The 18,191-nt window shown below is 45.5% G+C and overlaps 1 protein-coding gene and 1 long non-coding RNA gene across 3 annotated transcripts in view; one reads left to right on the top strand and one right to left on the bottom strand.

The window, feature by feature from the left end:
* The window catches only part of LOC146812710 (zinc finger MYM-type protein 1-like), a 42,497-nt gene that overhangs the window by 22,051 nt on the left and 2,255 nt on the right, over nt 1–18,191 (bottom strand). The window contains exon 1 of one of the 2 annotated variants that reach the window (XM_085619819.1): nt 1,009–1,177. The exons of the other annotated variant lie outside the window; for it this stretch is intronic. The gene's annotated coding sequence lies outside the window, so the exon portion shown is untranslated. Of the gene's footprint in view, nt 1–1,008; nt 1,178–18,191 lie in introns of those variants that run through there. 2 annotated transcript variants of the gene reach the window in all.
* Nucleotides 237–16,641, top strand: LOC146812711 (uncharacterized). The gene is made up of 3 exons (XR_014966890.1): nt 237–412; nt 1,032–1,258; nt 14,564–16,641. It is a non-coding gene; the product is annotated as an uncharacterized LOC146812711 (long non-coding RNA).

Genomic DNA, 18,191 nt, shown 5'->3' with positions numbered 1-18,191 from the left:
GGCTCGTTCCCGTGTTGTTTATAGTAGAAGAGAACGAAAAACACCGAGGATGTATGGAGGGCGGCGGGTATGGGGCTGCGCAACACAGATTTCATTGAACCATGGTAGGATTGCAAGATCGGGGAATGAGCGTGTCAGCTAGTTCCAGGCATACCTTGCAAGTGCAACATGATTGCACCGCAGAACAGAAAGCATCTTCATAGTTGCGTTATGTAATGCATTTCCGCTCATCCGATGGCACGTGATGTCTGCGGAAATGTTGATTAGGGTGCTAGTTTAGGACCACGAAGGCCGTGAAGACGCCAACTGCCACCAAGAACAGATGATTTGGAGAAACGTTGGTGGGAACAGCATGCTTCCAGTCCTGGGTTTTCGTTGAGCAGTTGGAGGCTTGGTAGATTTCAATTGTACGGTATGACACTATAGCCTGAGCTAGCTTGAGCTAGCTTTTTGCCAAACTAACAGCCCCGTTGTCTAAAAGCCGGTTTTAACTGAGAGTGTCACTTGTGACAAGGGGTCGCTTAGTAGATATGATCCAATCATAGCTGCGAAGTGGTCTCATGTCACGTGTGACACTTTGAAACATCTATTATTTTTAGCCGACAACTTGTTGCAATTGTTCGGACTACCGTTTATCAGGGGTTTGTTTGTTTGTAACAATCTTAGGAACGAAACTACAAGTCCCACAATGCACCCGTCTGTTTGCTAAAAGAGTTAGACCTGATTAAACACATCACATGGCATTGGTCCACTTGGGAACTACTATGATTGGAACAATGAGCTTGATTAATTAGATTCGTTCAGGTTACGCACAGTACTGTATATAATGGTTTCCTGTCCACATAGAGCTCTCTGGTAATCTTGAGACAGAAAATTTGGATCAAGCAGTAGGAGACACGGACGGGGCGACAATAAGGTATAAGTAGAAAAAAAGGAGACATGTAGAATGCAGAGGTGGGGTTAATTAAATAGCATCATATTTCATAGGTTCATGTGTGAGTAACTTACCCAGTCCTGTTTTTTTTTTGTAGTCCAGGAAACTCGACCACTCTGGATGGGACAAAGTAGGAAGACAAGAGCCATAACATCAGAAATCCGATGGAAACTGGGTCAGGGAGAGACGAGAGAGAACACCGGGAAATGAGGACCGTGAGACAGGATGGAGAGACATGGGTGTAACTATGGGAACAAAATGGTGTCTGAGAAGTAGCTGAAAGAGGAAGAAAGACTGGTTTGAGGTGGCTAGCCTACACGCAGGGTATGATTCTTAAAAATACTCGAATACATTAGTGCACAGGGAAGGTGGGAGGGGAGGATGACTACACTCGTTACTTGTCGCCATGTGTGGACCTTCCACGCTCTGTGCACTGCAGTGTCTCTGGACTTGCTCCCGCTCGGCGCACAGAATATTGATTTTGATGCCACCAGGGGGAGGGAGTAAAACAGAGAGTGGTGACCTTGCTGATGATGAGCGCGGCGAGGCGTGGAGGGAGGGCTGCCCTGCAAACAAGAAAGAACAAATGCTGGGATTGGATGGGGGAAGGGCGGTGGCAGTTCTGCTCCTTTGGCATTTAGCCTCAAGGCTGGTGATGGACATGTCATTCACTGTCCCTTCTCTTCAACATTCTAAGGAATGCCCCGCCAAGGTGACCTTTGGGGTTGCCATAAGACGAGGCATTTAAGCATCCCTCAGTGCTCGGGTCTGGGGGTAGAACTGCCCAAGTCACTGAAAAGAGCAACTTGAATAAGTGAGAACATTTATATAGTGCTCACTATGGACCCAAGTGTCTCTTATCCCTGATCAGCTCCTGCCAGCCCGAAGCAAACAGGAGAACTAACAAACGAGGAGTTTATCTTAATATGAGATGGTAGGTTTCGAGGTGCAAATTCCTGACAAAATAAAAAATTCAAGCCGGGGACACTAAACACATCAACTGGCCTCCTGGATGGTCACGCTTCCCTCTAGGAATAGACAGAAGGTGTGCTGAGGATCGAAAAGTGCCTGTGGGCTGATTTAGGACGCCCTTCTGTGAGAGAAAGATGGGAAGATTCTACTGGAGAGGTCTGTGAAGGAGAATACAAGACCTTAAGTCAGACCCACCCACCCCATCAGATGGGGGATATAGGACATACAAGCTACTGGCCCCACCCGTGATGTTGGAGGTAGTTTGCTACTCGTGTCATTGGGCCTGGCCTACTATGGCTCTGCAAACTGTTCTGAGTACAACCATTGCAGCACTTGGGTTTCAGGGTAGCGAGGGCGAGCAGTCATAGGGGTCTCAGAGAAGTAGGAGGTTAAGAACGCAGAACTCAACAATCAACCCACAGACACATTTAGGAGTTATCCAGATCAGTGCTGCTCTTTATGGGAAAGAAAATACTTTTAATCTCACTGCACTACTCAATAGCGTAGAGTTCACTAAATACGAATAAATGCGTGCAGAATTCTGCATTCTATCGTGAGGAGTTGCAACCCCTTCTCTTCCCTGTAATCGTCCTCTTTTCACGCAAGGACCCCAATTCCAGCTACAAACATCCTTCCCCGCTATTGTTCTAGACTGGATTAGGATATGGTGCGCAAATGCTATCGCTGGATTTAATAGGCAGCTTAGTTCAACAATTTATAAAAAAAAAATGTTATCACTGAAATAATAATCTCTAGTGTGCGCAGTGAATAGCCCTGCACAAGTTCGTGTCTCACATACCCTGGCAAGCTAAGTCAGCATTTTACCTGTAAGAGTGCTCTCAAAAGTCTGGCTGTGCAGCGGATGCAACTACATTGTCCCTCCTTTGCAGCTTGCATTCTTCGATGCAAGACCGTGGTGATGGTATTACTGGATGTCGTCAAAAGACTGACCAATATGGGGGTCCTAATAGCAGCGCCCTGCTCAGAAGCGGCAGCTCTAGTAAAAGGCTATAGGCAGGCACTCGGAGAGGGGGACCTCCAGGTGGAATTTTTTGACTGTGATCCCTTAGGCAGTGGCAGAAACTTAGCAGATCTGCCTCTCTCATTACTCTTTGACACCTGTGGCAGCACCAAATGAATAAACCCACAAACAGCTCCCAAGGCGATACACTTCTGGCGTAAACTCAACACAGCTCACTCCACATACTGCAGATAGGTCAGGAAGACCCTATTGCAGCACAGGGCTTACCCTGGTACATTCCCCACTGTTATCTTTCTCTGGAGTTTCCCTCACAGAGAACACCAATGGGACTCTCCCCCTGGACAGTCTCTCCTCCTGCCGGGCCTAGCACATTTCTTCACTCTGTCAGAAGGCAGGCTTCAAGGCTCTTCAGGCAGACCCTCGGCTCCTCCAGGTGGTAGCCCCTCATTTTTAGGAGACAGCCAGTCAATCAATTAAAACTTTATTCGGATACAAAATTTGTAACCATAAAAGTATACAAGAATTAAAAACAAAGTTTTAAAATTTAAAGAGTTCAAGTAGATCATGGAAGGGTTAATATGCATTGATTGTAAATACAACACGTATATAACACATAATTACTTTCAATCTAGGTCACAGTTACAATCTAGCGATTTAAGAAAGGTCATAGTTTGCACGATATTTAACACAAGCTTTTAAAAAACTGGCTATTAAAAAGATGCTATGCTCAGTGTCCAAACGTTGTAATGCAAGAAGGGCCGGGCGACACTGGCGTAAGCCTATGAGTTTTAGTAAAGGTAAAATCCACTTATGACGTGGAAAATCATAATAGCTGCAAAAAAGGACTACGTGCAATAACGATTGTTCAGATTGCCCATCACAGGGACAAGGAATTAATTTTCTGGACCAATCTTTTGTCTTCGGGAAGGTAATCAACCGATGGAAAGTGTTAAACCGGAATCGTGTTAAGAGATATTTTTCATAATGGTTAGCACTGGTTAGTAAATATGGCTGGATTCCAGATGAGACTTGTACAGCGGCAAGATGGAGATTTGTGGGCTTTGAGATCTCTGATGTTAGGCGAAGCTCACGTAAATGAGATAAGCACGCGGTTTTCAAATTTTTGCGTGAAATGTCCGCTGAAGACTCAGGGAGTATGTAAAAAGATTCCAGGTTTACATCTCTCAGAAATTTATGAACATACAGCAGCCACAAAATATTTTTCCAACCTTCTAAGGTGAGACAGTCAGAAATAAGCTGCCGAGTCAGTTTGCATTCTGGAGTAACCCAAAGACGATGCCATAAAAGAATTGGTTGGATTGCAATAAGATCCGAAATATAATCCTCCCCCAACTCCATGTGGCAACCGTAAATTGGTGAACTTTTGGGAGCGGCCAAAAAGTACCGCAAGAAAGCATTTTCGGTTTTTTGGATAGGTTCCGTGTCAACGTAACCCCAAACCCCGGCCCCATACGTTGCCACTGGACGGCACTTGGCCCTATAAATCTGGATCAACTCCCGGGAAGGGCGCTGGCCTAGTTTTTGCGCAAATGTGACCAAAGCTGTTGTAGTCCTGAGGAGCCCCAACTTTCTGGCCTGGAGGGTGGGACCCCAACTAGAGGTATTGTCTATCAGAATACCTAAATAGGGGTATGCAGTTGCGGTCTCCAGGATGGTATTATTTATCTGGATACTGCCAGAATGTCTAAGGCGTTTCCCCAGATGCATGGCAAACGTTTTCTTTATGTTTACTTTTAAGTCAAGGGCTGCCATGAAGTCACAATATCTATAGAGGAGAAGTTGGAGTTGGCGTGGGGTCCTGGCCATGATCACCGCGTCATCCGCGTAAAGCAACGCGGGTATCAAACGGTGACCAATCATTGGTAGGTCCTGGCTTCCTGCCAACATCGCAGCTTCTAAGCCATTTGTATATAAATTGAAAAGAAAGGGGGCCAGTACGCATCCCTGTCTGACACCCTTAAGTACTGGAAATGGTGCTGTGACTTCCCCCCCCCAGACCGTACCGTACTTTCGCTGAGGCCCCTGAATAGAGATTCCGAATAAAGTTCACCAGAAGAGGATCTATCCCCATGGCCAGAAGGAGTTTTCATAGCTTACTGTGGGAAACGCAATCGAAGGCCGCCGATAAGTCTACGTATGCTAAATGCAACCTCCCCTTTTTAGCCCCAACGTATTTACCTATCAGTAGGGAAAGGTTTAGTGCCTGCTCCACCGTCCCAAGTCCCTCTCGAAAGCCATACTGGAGGTCGGAAACCACTTGGTTGCTTTCAGCCCAATCCTGGAGTCTTTTAAGGAGTAGCCGACCCATCACCTTGCCGGTAGAATCCAAGAGGGAAATGGGTCGGTAACAGGCAGGACTATTACGGTCGCCCTTCTTAAAAATAGGAAGAAGAATGGAGGTTGTCCAGGACTCTGGTGGGCCGATTTTAGTGGCTGCTTTGAAGACCCTAGTGAGAATTGGGGACCATAATTCTAAGTTGTTTTTGAATAGGTCCACAGGAACCCCATCAGGACCAGGGGCTTTGCCACATTTGGAGGCCTGCAACGCCATAAGTACCTCATCGTGGCCAAAATGGAGGTTAGAATTAGGGGGGGGGGAGGAGACCTACTGTAGTTTTGGGTAAACCGCGTCCCTACGCTATCTGAGAGGGGTTCTGGCATAGAGTCATCCGAAAGACCAAAGATCCTTGAGAAATGATCAACCCATGCTGCCTCACCCACTGCTACCTCGATCCTTGGGGTCTCTTGTTGGTCAGTCAAAAAGGGAGTTCTTACTATTTTCCAGAAAGTGGCCGAATCCTTAAGAGAGCTACTCTGATGCAGCTTGGCCCATAGTTCCTTCTTGATATCAACCTTGCAGGATTTTTGTGCTTGCTTATAACATTTTCTTAATCTTTTCACTTCCTCGCTATCCCTAACGGTATTAGTCAGAGCTTTCTTCAGTAATTGATGTGAGCGCCTTGTTGCAGGATTAAACCAACCCTTTTTTGTTTGATTTGTGCCCGTCGTTTTACGGAACAACTCTCTCTTAATTTCAGATGTAATAAGAGAGAAACTATCCAGTACCTGACCGGGGAGGGACTGCAAATTTAAGCACGTTTCGATATGCGGGAGTATGCGACTCAAGACTGCTGAAGTAGTCTTTTCGGCATCAACTTTACTCCATTTGATTGCATACCCGTTCAGCTTATTTACCCTTAAAGTGTCTTGTATTAAGAGAGTTTGCTTACTGGGTGGTACTAACATATCCGGGATAGCGATAGCGAGAATGTTAGGAAAGTGGTCGCTGCTAGGATCGATCCCAGTTCGAACGCTACGTAGCTGGTCTTTGGAAGCTTGTGAAACCAGAACATAGTCAATCAGACTAGTTAGTCCCCTGCCATTGAATGTAGGAGTGAAAGGAACTGGGGGGGAAGCAAGATAGTTAGTAAATCCGAGATCTAAATTGAATATTATCTCGGTCAGATAATTCCCTAGTTTAGTATGAGGGAAATGCGTTACATTATAAACTAAGTCATCCACAATACCACAGATGTTTGAATCACCTCCCTTACAGAGGTTAAGATTAAAATCTCCACCCCAGACTATGGAAATACTGAAATTAGAATGGTTAAGACGCTCTTCTAATAAGAGTCGATAGATATTTTCCAGGACTGGAAGTATGTCCTTTGGGGTCAAATTATTATAAAAGTTAACTATATAGAACAACTGTGTTTTGTTGAGTGTTATCAAAAGGATCTGGGAATAGGGATTGCTATTAATGACTTTGATATCTGTGGTTAGAAGTTCATTCGAGAAATAAATTACCAGGCCACCTTTCGCTCGCCCACATGTAGATGGTTGGGCAAATGAATTAAAAGGTTTTGTATCCTTGCAGGTGAATAGGTGCTGTCAACCAAGTTTCCTGCAGGCTAACAATGTTATGCTCCCTAATGACGGAGAGCCAAGATGGATTGTCTGCCTTAGAACGTAAGCCTGCAATGTTCCAGAAAATAAATTTGAGAGAAAGGTCGGTGTTAACTGGACCCCCTCCAGAAGGAAGATCGTCAACTGGAAAATTGGTTTTAGGGGAGAGGGCAGAGTTAACCGAACCCAACACAGATAAAGTAACGCCACCAGAGGGTTTTGTCATAACCTTTGGGGAACCTAGGTCTAATTGGATATCCATTGTACCCTGGGGTGTGGATTGATGGACCTCCATAGGCCTACTGACAGAAGGGAGCTGAAGTACTTGGTTTTCATTTTCAGGAAGTGAACGGGACGGACAGACTGGGGACTGCGTAGATTGAGCCAGTCAGTCATTTATGTCCAGGCCTGATGGATAGTCAAACCTATAGGGAGCTAAAAAAGGTTTAAGGCCGTAAAATGGATTGAAGCCGTTAAAGGAATTGATGTTAAACAAACCATTATTACGGCTATACCTAGAACGCTCGTTAGGGTAACTAGTTAGAAGTCCCAGATTAGGTATGGATTCTACAGCAGATCTTGGGTAAAAGAATAGCAGATCGCGTGTCATGATGCCCCCTGACCCAATTTCCTGAAATTCATCTAGAATATATCTTACAGTTCTTCGATCTGAAAAATTAACAATAATAATGTCACCGAATAGGTTTTTCGATCTACAGCCCAGCCAGGGCAAACGCCTGACATGAATGATTGCGCCATTCAGATACGGGGGAAGCGGCCGATTTTGGCTAAGCCAGAAGAGGACTTTGTTTTTTAGTTGGTAAAAATCTTCCGTCTTACCTTCCTCTAAGGGCGGGACACCTGTCAGAATGACTACATATGGAGCCACTTCCGGGGGGAGGTCAACTAACCTAGTGCTATGCTCTCGCCTTACCTCAGGTTTTGGATGGTTACCTGGGACAGGGGCCGGATTTAGATTTGCAAAATTCCCACCCACCTGTGTATTTACCCTGGATTCAGAAAATGGGCGTAATGAACATGACGTGTTTAACTGGGACGATTTTGAGATAGAGGTATTGAAGTTTTTTACCTCACCCTTTTGAGGAGGGCGAGGTCGATTCTTATTTGTAACACAACTTTTTTCCACCGGGGCAGGAGGGAGCTTTGATGGAACAGATATCAAAGAAGGTAATAACCCTTTTTCCGAGATGACAGGTGGGGGGATCGGTATTACCGTTACCGGGGGGAGAGATGATGGAGCACTGTTAGGGTAAGTCTTCTTTGCTACTGAGTTCTCCCTGACTAGCTCTCCTAAGGACCCTAATTGGAGAGTAATGGTGTTCAATCTCTCTATTACTGGGAGAATAAAGGATCGCACTATTTGCTCGATAGACCTAGTTATATTAATAGTGGGGGTATCCTTGGATGGAATGGATTGAGGAATAGACAGGGGAGATGGCGTGTGCAATTGCGGGGTAGTTAACGCTGGAATGTTAACAGGATCGGGATTTTGCTTTGGAATTTGAGTATGCCTACCCGATTTACCCTTAGAGGTTCTACCTCCTAACTTTCTCCTTCTTTTTGTTGGCGGGGGACCTTGGGGGGGATCAGGGTTAAGTTTCCGAGAATGTTTCTTTTTTTGGGGTAACGCTACCACAGGTGACGAGGTAGACGCCCTGGACTTAGCAGGTGAAACAAGGTCACAGGGAGAGGTAGAAATAATTACACTTAACTCGTTAATGGAATCAACAATATGATCAGTAATAGAGGCTATCAGATTGGATTTGTCCCGTAAAAGCAATGGAGTGCTTTCGCTGCTAGAACGTTCATAAGCTGTTGGAATTGCGAGGGAACCATCATGGACTGACGTGCTTGGTTGAGGAGACGTACGCATGTTATTGATATGCTCAATTGAGCGGCGTCTGTCAGCACGCCGCGCTGCAAGAGAGTCCTCCCAATCTGGATCCGGGATTGTCCTAATAACGAAGTGATCCAAAGTTCCATTGCTGGACTTTTTTTACCAAAGGGGTTTTATCCATTGCAGGCAAGAGATAACAGGCTTGAACAAAGAGTCTGGGACAAAACCGGATGTGGGAGCAAACACGTAATTTTATGGGGTCACTTACTTGGGGTGACAGGATCACGGGTGACAGAAGGGGGGCCCAGCCCAGCCTTTACCGGCCTTAGACGGCCCGCCCTTTGCCCGGGCTTAGCCCGGCGCGTCCCGCGAAGCGGGAGGCGCGAGGCGCTTTTAGATCCGCCGCCGGGAAATGGGAGGGCCAACAGGTGATGATGCTGCCCGCGGTGTTTCTGGGCCTGGTAGTCTCAACAGGAATCAACAGAGTCCACAGTCCTAGCGCTGCGCGTTCCGCGAAGCGGGAGGCGCGAGGCGCTTTTAGATCCGCCGCCGGGAAATGGGAGGGCCAACAGGTGATGATGCTGCCCGCGGTGTTTCTGGGCCTGGTAGTCTCAACAGGAATCAACAGAGTCCACAGTCCTAGCGCTGTGCGACAGCCAGTCAGTCACCAGGCCTGGTTACACAGCAGCTCTTTGAGTACTTTGGCATGCACCCTTGTTCAAAAAGAACCTGGGACTAGAGCAAAGTGGGATGGTTTGGATCCGACTTCTGTACACATTTTCCAGACAGGAAATGTGGATCCTCTGTCTCAAGGTTCAGACCTGTTCAAAAGGGCAGGCACAGCCGAAAATCCCCTCCACCTTAAACAGCAGCAGCTGCAGAACCTAACCATATCGTCTATCAAATGGCAAAGCTCTGGAAGACCTAATTAATAACCCCTGGCAAACAAAGTCTTCACAGATTTCAAGGGTTAGCCCTGTCCCATCATTCTCACTTCATTGTCTGCATCTCCAGCCACAGAAATGCCAGCAATACACTTCCACGGTCAGGGGACGTTATCCCTATCCTTCATCTTATGCGATGCTACAATCAGGGGCATCGACAATGGATCCCAGGGGCTTCAGTACTCAGGCTCACACATGCAGAGTCCTACCAGCACCTATGTCACAGACTCCCTGTACATGCCCTAGATATGCAAACAGGATGTCAGTGCAAGTTTCTGGGTTTTACATAATCGCGTAACATTAAACGGGGGCAGGGGTAGTATGCCACATTCTCTCACTGACACAGATAAAAAGGTGTGGTCACACTAAATATTCACAATACATTGTACAGTGCCACCACCACTTTATGTACCACGGACACTAGTTCACTGTCAACTATGAGGGCACGTTCGGTGCACTCAAGGTCACTGGGTACGCCCTAAAGCATGCATAGTCAGGGACAGGCCAAGTCCTCCGCACTCACGCTAGTTAAGCATGACATCAGGGCCAAAATTAAAGATGGGATGCCAGGTTCACATGCAGTTGGTCACTTAGACCAGAGGTACTTGCCTTTATACCAAATCAGGAGGCATTCCTGCCTCAACACCTTACATTTAACTATGGCAGCCAAATGCAGCAGTTCTAACAGGTAACACATGGTCCTTCTTCTACACTTAAATAGCAGCCAAACATCCCATTCTATAGTTTGAAGCCTATGAAGGAGGCACAGAAAAAGACCCACCCATGGAAAGTTAGTGTAGTCTAACCAACTGTTCTCCATCACCTCACACAAGACGATGAACATCCAAATCAATCAATCAATCAATCAGATTCTTGTAGAGCGCAACTACTCACTCGTAAGGGTCTCAAGACGCTGGGGGGGGGGTTGTAGCAGATCCGTCGAGGGCCCTGCGGTTCAGTCGAAGTGTCAAGTCTTGAGATCCTTCCTGAATTGAGGTAGTGACGGTGACTGCCTGAGGTGAAGTGGAAGTGTGTTCCAGGTCTTTTTAGCGAAAAGGATCTTCGTCCATCCGTGGTCTTGCATATGCATGGGATGGTGGCCCGGGAGAGCGGAGATTTCTAGTGGGTACGTGGAATGCAACGCAGTGGTTAAGGTATGAGGGTCCTTCGTCGTGTAGGGCTTTGTAGTTGCAGAGGAGGAGCTTGAAGGTGATCCTTTTAATGACTGGGAGTCAGTGGAGGTCTCAGGTGACCGGCGATGTGGCTGCGGCAGGGAATGTGGAGGATGAGTATTGCGGAGGCGTTCTGAATGTTCTGAAGATTTTTAAGGAGTTTCTGGGTGATGCTGGTGTAGAGTGCATTGCCGTAGTCTAGTCTGCTGCTGATGAGCCTGTGGGTAACCGTCTTTCTGGACTTGGTGGGGATCCTCTTGAAGTCTTGAGGAGTAGGCGTAGCGTGTGGAAGCAGGATGATGAGACAGCATTGATCTGGCGGTTCATGGTGACCGAGGAGTCCAGGATGATGCTGTGGTCTTCTGTGTGGTCTGTGGGTGAGGGGCGGGTTACAAGTGCTGCGGGCCACCAGGAGACGTCCCAGGCAGAGGGTGTGGAGGCGCGGATGAGGACTTCGGTCTTCTCGGATTTGAAATTGACGCAGCCAGGTGGCGACGGTCTTCATCCCATTCTGGATGTTGATCCTGACGACTGTGGGTTCATTTGTGAGAGAGAGGATCAGCTGGGTGTCGTCGGCGTAGGAGATGATGTTGAGTTTGTGGTTCCTGACGATGGCTGTGAGCAGGGCCAGATAGATGTTGAAGAGAGTGGGGCTCAGGGAGGAGCCCTGGGGCACTCTGCAACTAATCTCTGGGTGATTCAGAGTGGAAAGGTGGTAGTCTGACTTTCTGCGTTCTGCCAGTGGGGAAGGAGTGGATCCATTCCAGGGCTTTGTTGCGGATGCCGGCGTTGCGGTGTCTTGTGAATAGGGTGTGGTGGGAGACAGTATCGAAGGCGGCCAAGAAGTCTAGGAGGATGAGGGCAGCATTTTGCCTCTGAGAAGGGTGCGGACGTCGTCTGTTGCGGCGAGGAGGGCGATCTCGTGCTGTGGTTGCTTTAGAACCTGGATTAGGAGGGGTCCAGGATGAGGTTAGCCGCGATGAACTCGAAGAGTTGGGCACCGACGGCTTTCTCAATGCCGTTTGCTGGGAAGGGGAGTGGAGAGATGGCTCTAACGTTCTTGAGGTCCGTCGGGTCAGCAGAGGGTTACTTCAGCAGGGGGTTGATGTCTGTATGTTTTCAGTCCTCCGAGAAGGTGGCAGAGTTGATGGAGCAGTTAATGGTGTGGCAGAGTTCACAGCGATAGAGGCACCGGCACTGTTGAAGATGTGGTGCGGGCATGGGTCCGAGGGTTCTCCGGAGTGGATACTTCTCATGATCTTGAAGGTGTAATCAGCGGTGAGGGAAGTCTAGCTGAGCAGGGTCTCCTGGGGCCCGGGGTTGTTGGCTGCATTGTCTGTGGGTGGGGTGGGAGGGTCCTGAGTGTCAAAGCTGTCATAGATCTCCTTGATCTTGGCAAACTCTTTGACTACTGTGAATGGTTTTTTGCTGCTGCGTGCATTGGCGTTGATCCTTTCTTGGAGGGCGGCTTTCTTGGTTGTTCTGATAAGGTGGTGGTGTGCGGTGACAGCAGTTTTGAAGGGTGAGTGGTCTTCTAGGGTCTTGCTGCTCCTCCGTCTCTTCTCGAGCTGTCCACAAGTGCGCCCGGATTCATGAAGGATGGGAGAGTACCACCTGGCTTTCTTGGAGTCTTGCTTGCCTGTGGATTTCTTGAGGGGGCCAGAGTGTAAGCACAGCTGGCGATCTTTTGGTAGAGGTTGCATGCTGAGATGTTGGCATCCGTGGATGTCGGTGGTGGGTGGGTTTATGCTGAGGGAAGTGGTGAGCTGCTCTACTGTGACCTTGTTCCAACTTCTGCAAGGGTGGCGGTGGGTATGGTGGGACATTGGACAGCAGAGTAAGGGCATCACCGATGGAAGCTGAAAAAAAACATTCTAGTGACTACTTTAGTTTGCAAAAGCAATTTCAATACTGGGTCAAAGAAAACCCCAACGTTTTTAAATGAGTTGGAAGTTTTGGATGCAAGAAAGAAGAATGTGCCTGCTGCAGACTTGTGTGCACGTTTAACCCACGGGTCATAGATTTAAAATCAGTCTTATAGCTCAAAGGGTTAAACAATACTCTGCAGAGAATTGTCTGTAGAATGCAGGTCAAAGTTTGCACACCATGTGAGTCAGCACTGAAGCTCGAAGGAGAGAAGATGGTTGTACTTGGATAGTGGCAGCCAGATGAAAGCATGGAGGACCTTTGAGGAGCTTTATGGGAGTCACCTAGAGTTGTTGCTCCAAGACTTCGAATTAACAAATCAAGAACACCATCTTTACCCTGTCATAACTGCAAGTTTGTATTTAGCATGGAGATTTTCCTAGCGGAATTCTGGAAAATTATTTGGCTGGCCGCCAGATGTCTCCTGTGGTATTTAGGAAGGTGAGATGTGGAATATATTTTGCAAGACAGTGTGAAAATTATTGTTTCTGACAAGAGGTTCCCTGGAACTCTTGATTGTCTATGGTAACTGTTTGGCCATCTAACGGAACTGTTATGAAAATCATTGTATTTCGAAATGTTCACCACTCGTGTGGTGAAACACTTGTGAATCAACAGTTACATGAATTATCCTGAAGAAGGCTTTGCAAATTATATGCGGAAGCTGACACTGCACAGACGGTTGTCTATAAAATCTTATAATTTATACTTTTATCCAAGGCCCCCTTTTGTCCAGCACTTATAATCTTCTTACGCCAGACAGATAGGTTCCAGGCATGAGTGTGTGGAAGAGCGCATGTTTGATGGGTTATTACAGTACCTCTGTGATTGTATTGCTCTATAATAAGGCAATGCGCTCAATTTTGTCTGGTGTGCCTAAGCAAATGAGTTGCATTGATTAGGCAGTGTTCACCGGCTATTACGCAGTATTTCAAAACTAAATTCTTCAAGTAGAGTGGGGCCGTTTCTGCGTCCCAGCTTTTTGCTGGTTTCCTGTTTTTTTTATGTTTGGAGCTGCACGTTAATATAAGCTATGAGACTTAATTTACAAACTGCAGGGGTCTCTGTATAACCTTCAGGTCACAGCTTGGAACTCAATAATATAGGGCGGGCAACTTATGTCTCAGTAAGGTAAACGCTCGCCCAAGGCAAATGGAATGGTCTGGAGGCCATGAGTTTACATCCGGACAAAGCAGGCTCAGCCTTCCATCCTCCTGAGGTCGGTTATTCGAGTACAATAATTTGGGTAATAGCAACAGCTGTTATTTACAGTGCTTACAATCAACAGAAGCAAGGTACGAAGAGCTACATGAGAATAACTTATTATTTCAACGTACACAGAAATCGTTGTGACCTGTAAAATACACATTACAATATTAGTAACATGGTTCTTTGGTTTAAAATAAAATCCTATTGCACCTACTAACAAATTATAGTCTTAATTTCAGAATTAAAAATTTGATGCAACTTGCATGTCACGTCTTCGAATTCCGTTTGTTAATGTGGCTTCTTCTGAATTTAGTTTGAGAATTGAAGATTGCAAATCCAAATCTCGATAAAACGGTTCACTTAGCTGATGTGCTGGTTGCACAGGTACATGTCGTGCTCCTCGGAAGGAATGAGACCAGGGGAATACGGATCCTTAACTGAATGTTTCTTGTGCTGAGTAGAGGGAAGTGAGGCAGAAATTACCATTTTCTTTTTTTGTGAGCTATTTTTACATAAATGAACATTTTCCAACTTTTGTTATTTGTTCCTACACCCTCTTTTTCCTCATTAAATTCCACATCTTACATTGGTGGGTGGCATGGGTTTTTTCATTTCTGATCCAAATGTTTTCGTTTTCAGATTGTAAAACTGGGAGAGGATTGCGCTACGAAAATCAATATACCGATGGATTACCAAGGGGCTGACGTGGGGTGCCTTCGAGGGCTGCGACGTCACCAGGAGCCATGGCGGCGGAAGAAAGAGGCACGAATGAGTGTCCTTCACAATGACTCATCTATCTATAGCTTCGGCAATGTGAGGGGGTGGGAGGGAGCTGCAGCTTCTACGAGACATTTCAGAGCTCATGCTTTTAGCGATATTACGGCAACACGCCAACCTGCAAGGTTCGTGTATCTGGGTAGGCGAGATCAACCAGTGTAATAATAAGAATCACCTCATATCCAACCTAGGTCACGTTCTACACGGATAGACCTACACACCCTTATAATTGGAAGGTGCAGCTTTTAAAATAATTTACGGTCCACTGCCCCCTCCCACACCCGAGGTGCCAAAGCGAGAGATGGGCAGCAGAGGCGCAAGTAGGAGGGAGGGGGGATAAAGGGTGTGGGGAATAATTGGGTGTGGAATGGGGTACATTTAAAAAAGGTGGGTGGCAGATTAGCTATTGCGTGTTTTGCTGGAGCAGTGTAGGAATTCACACATGTGCAAACATTAAATAATATTAAGGTCTATGGAAGGGGTAGCTGTCTTCAGTGTCTCAATCGCTCCTAAACTTCGCGTCACACCATTGCCAATATCCTCTCAGTAGCAGCATAGCAAGGATGCCATGAGGCCATTCTACTAGCACGGAAAATGCCCCTGTGACTGCAGTTGGGGTAGTGTAGTACAGCAATTTACACGGTTCAATGGGCTCCTCGTGCCACTGGTGCCACTGGCCCTGCCTCGCGAATTGCAGCTACGACCCTCTGCATTCTCACACTCCATTAATCGCTAATGTCTTCCCCCACAACTTTCTGAAACCCTCCATCTGTATACATCATGCCTCGTCTGCTTCCACTGCATCTCTAACTCCGCACCCAGTCTTTCTACGTGTACTTCCTTAGGTCACATCCCCTTTCACCGCACCTTTTCTCTCACAGACACACCATCTCCCTCACAGACACACCATCTCCCTCACAGACACACCATCTCCCTCACAGACACACCATCTCTCTCACAGACACACCATCTCTCTCACAGACACACCTTCTCTCTCACAGACACACCTTCTCTCTCACAGACACACCTTCCCTCTCACAGACACACCTTCTCTCTCACAAGCACACGCTGCCTCGCTCCTCAACTGCAAACGAAGCATATTCTTTTACTTTGGTGCTATGAATATTTCACAGCCGTGTACTCCCTTTGCACACTTTCACATAAAATAGTAAGTAGACTTGCCCCATATGTGACCATCCATTTGTGCACCGTTCAGAGAGCCCAAGGACTGGATGAGCATGTACTCTGGAAAACATTATGCTGCACTGACAACTGGAAAAACTTGCACTGCCTTTAAATTCAGCTCCAGAGCTCTCAATCGCGGCCTGGGGTTAATACGTGTCTACACCCTGGACTCACCCAAACTATAGGTGACTCGGTTCACAGTATGCGCTATGCAAGAGTCAAATGTTGCATGAAAAACACACAGACACAGCATCTGGAAAAAGCGAATACCTGTGAGGAATGCACGATGAAGTAACACATGGAAGGGGACTGGGACTGCGTTGCTGACACGGATTACCTTATGGGTGTTTTACAGCCCACGGTGAGAAACCGAACTGTGTTTTGCCTGTAAAGTGAACAATATGACCTTGTAGTATCCATTCCACTTAAATCCATAGCTACCTATAGGGTAAATGGGCTAAATGGTGTAGCCAAGCAAAAGTGAGTAAATGAAGAACCTAGGCACTTTAAAGTGGAAGTCTTATCCCATGGAGCAAATAGTATGAATTCCTCCATTTAATCGCTATATCCCTATCTGGACTAATCAATTATTTCTAAAAAATAAATTAATCCAGTACTTTGGATATTAATATAGTGCTTGCTACCCCTGATGTGCTTGGCAGACGAGTAGCAAAGACGGGTAGCACTGTATAACGAAAATAACTCCTAGGCAATCAGAATATAATAAGCAATATGAACAACAATATAATATAGTGAAAAACAAAGAAGAAAGAGAAAAATTGTACAAACAATTGTTTACTTTTTAATAATTCATAAAAAAAATTCATATAGAGAATCATATTTAAATTCATAAATAACATATATATAGAGCAAATTAAAAAAGGTTAAAAAGTGGCAATATCTTTGAATTTTCGACGCGCGTTTCGGCGTTCACAATGCCTTCTTCAGGAGTAGCCACACAATTATTTAGGACATTTATAGTGGGGACAGTACATACAATGAAAAACTGCACCTCGGATTTTGTCGATCTAATTTGTGAACATGTTTCAAGAATAATAGAGTCGCGGATTCTTCAAATAAAGGATCTGTGTCTATGGTTGTAAGTAATAAAATTTTTATATTCCAATATGGACCAATGGTATATTAGAAAGTTACTGATGCCTTCCTTAATCACCATCCACGACAATATAAATAAACACACGGTACCGCTCTGGTATATTTGATTGTAGTGTGTTTATAAAAAGACGGCTTTTCTGATTCCGCTCTCATCTTCAACATCGAACCGGGCTGAAAATGGCCTCCAGCGTGTTACGTCAAAAGATCGGGTAGCACATCAATCTGGGTTACCCGGTGTTTGTGATTAGTCAAGTATAAGGGCTAATTTGTCATTCTGTTTTTCTTCAGTTCCACAAAATTTGAAATATTCTCCTCAATCAGATCTGTGCGATATTTTGTGGGTTCCATATGTGATGTTAACATTCCATGTAATGAAGTTCACAGGATGGTTCACACTTCTTGTAAAATTATCATGCATATGGTAATATATTATAAGGGGTCGTTTAGAGTGCAAATTATGCAATATGTATTATACAATTTCTCAAACTGCTGTAAGAAATCCCTTTTTTTTGTTATTCGTATCAAGCAGAAGTATGCTCCACTAAGCTGGGGCTCATAGACCGAGCTTATCACAGCAATGTTGTCGTATTTATTACTGTTGTTATATGGAGATTAAATATCACCAAAAACTGGAAAGCTCCTACTCTACTTACAATAGGTCACTCAAGGAATTAATTTACAAAATGTTAAATGATACAGAAAACGATAAATTTGGCTAATTGTAAGACATGCCATTTTCTAAGAATTTCAATTACTGATTGTAAGGAAGCTGGGAAAACTTAGTTTCACTGTTTTAGCAAGATGTTGTTTTATCTTTCTTTATTTCTGCTTGTTGCATTTTCTTGAATGTTCCTGTATATAAGGTAATGAGTATTTGTAATTATGATTTTCTTTTTCTCTGTCTTGAAATGCCACATATTTAAAATAAAAAAACAAACTAATTGTATTTCATCTGGGGATGTTATCTGTTGGAACTATATGATTTAATTTGGTTTACTATAATCATTTGCGTTTGAATGCCTCTAAAAACAATGAAATGTTTCAGCCATGTGGCTGCATGTCATGTGTGACATCTTCGGCTGGTCCTGGCTTTTTAGCCAACAGCAAATTGCACTTTAGAACGTTAAATTGTGCTTTAAAGTTTTAGATATGAGGTCAATAACCCCAGCATGTAAAATGCTATCGGATG

Source organism: Triturus cristatus, chromosome 7, assembly GCF_964204655.1.
Source record: "Triturus cristatus chromosome 7, aTriCri1.1, whole genome shotgun sequence".
Taxonomy (NCBI): domain Eukaryota; kingdom Metazoa; phylum Chordata; class Amphibia; order Caudata; family Salamandridae; genus Triturus; species Triturus cristatus.
The sequence above is the reverse complement of the archived record's forward strand: the minus strand, read 5'-3'. Positions and strand labels throughout refer to the sequence as shown.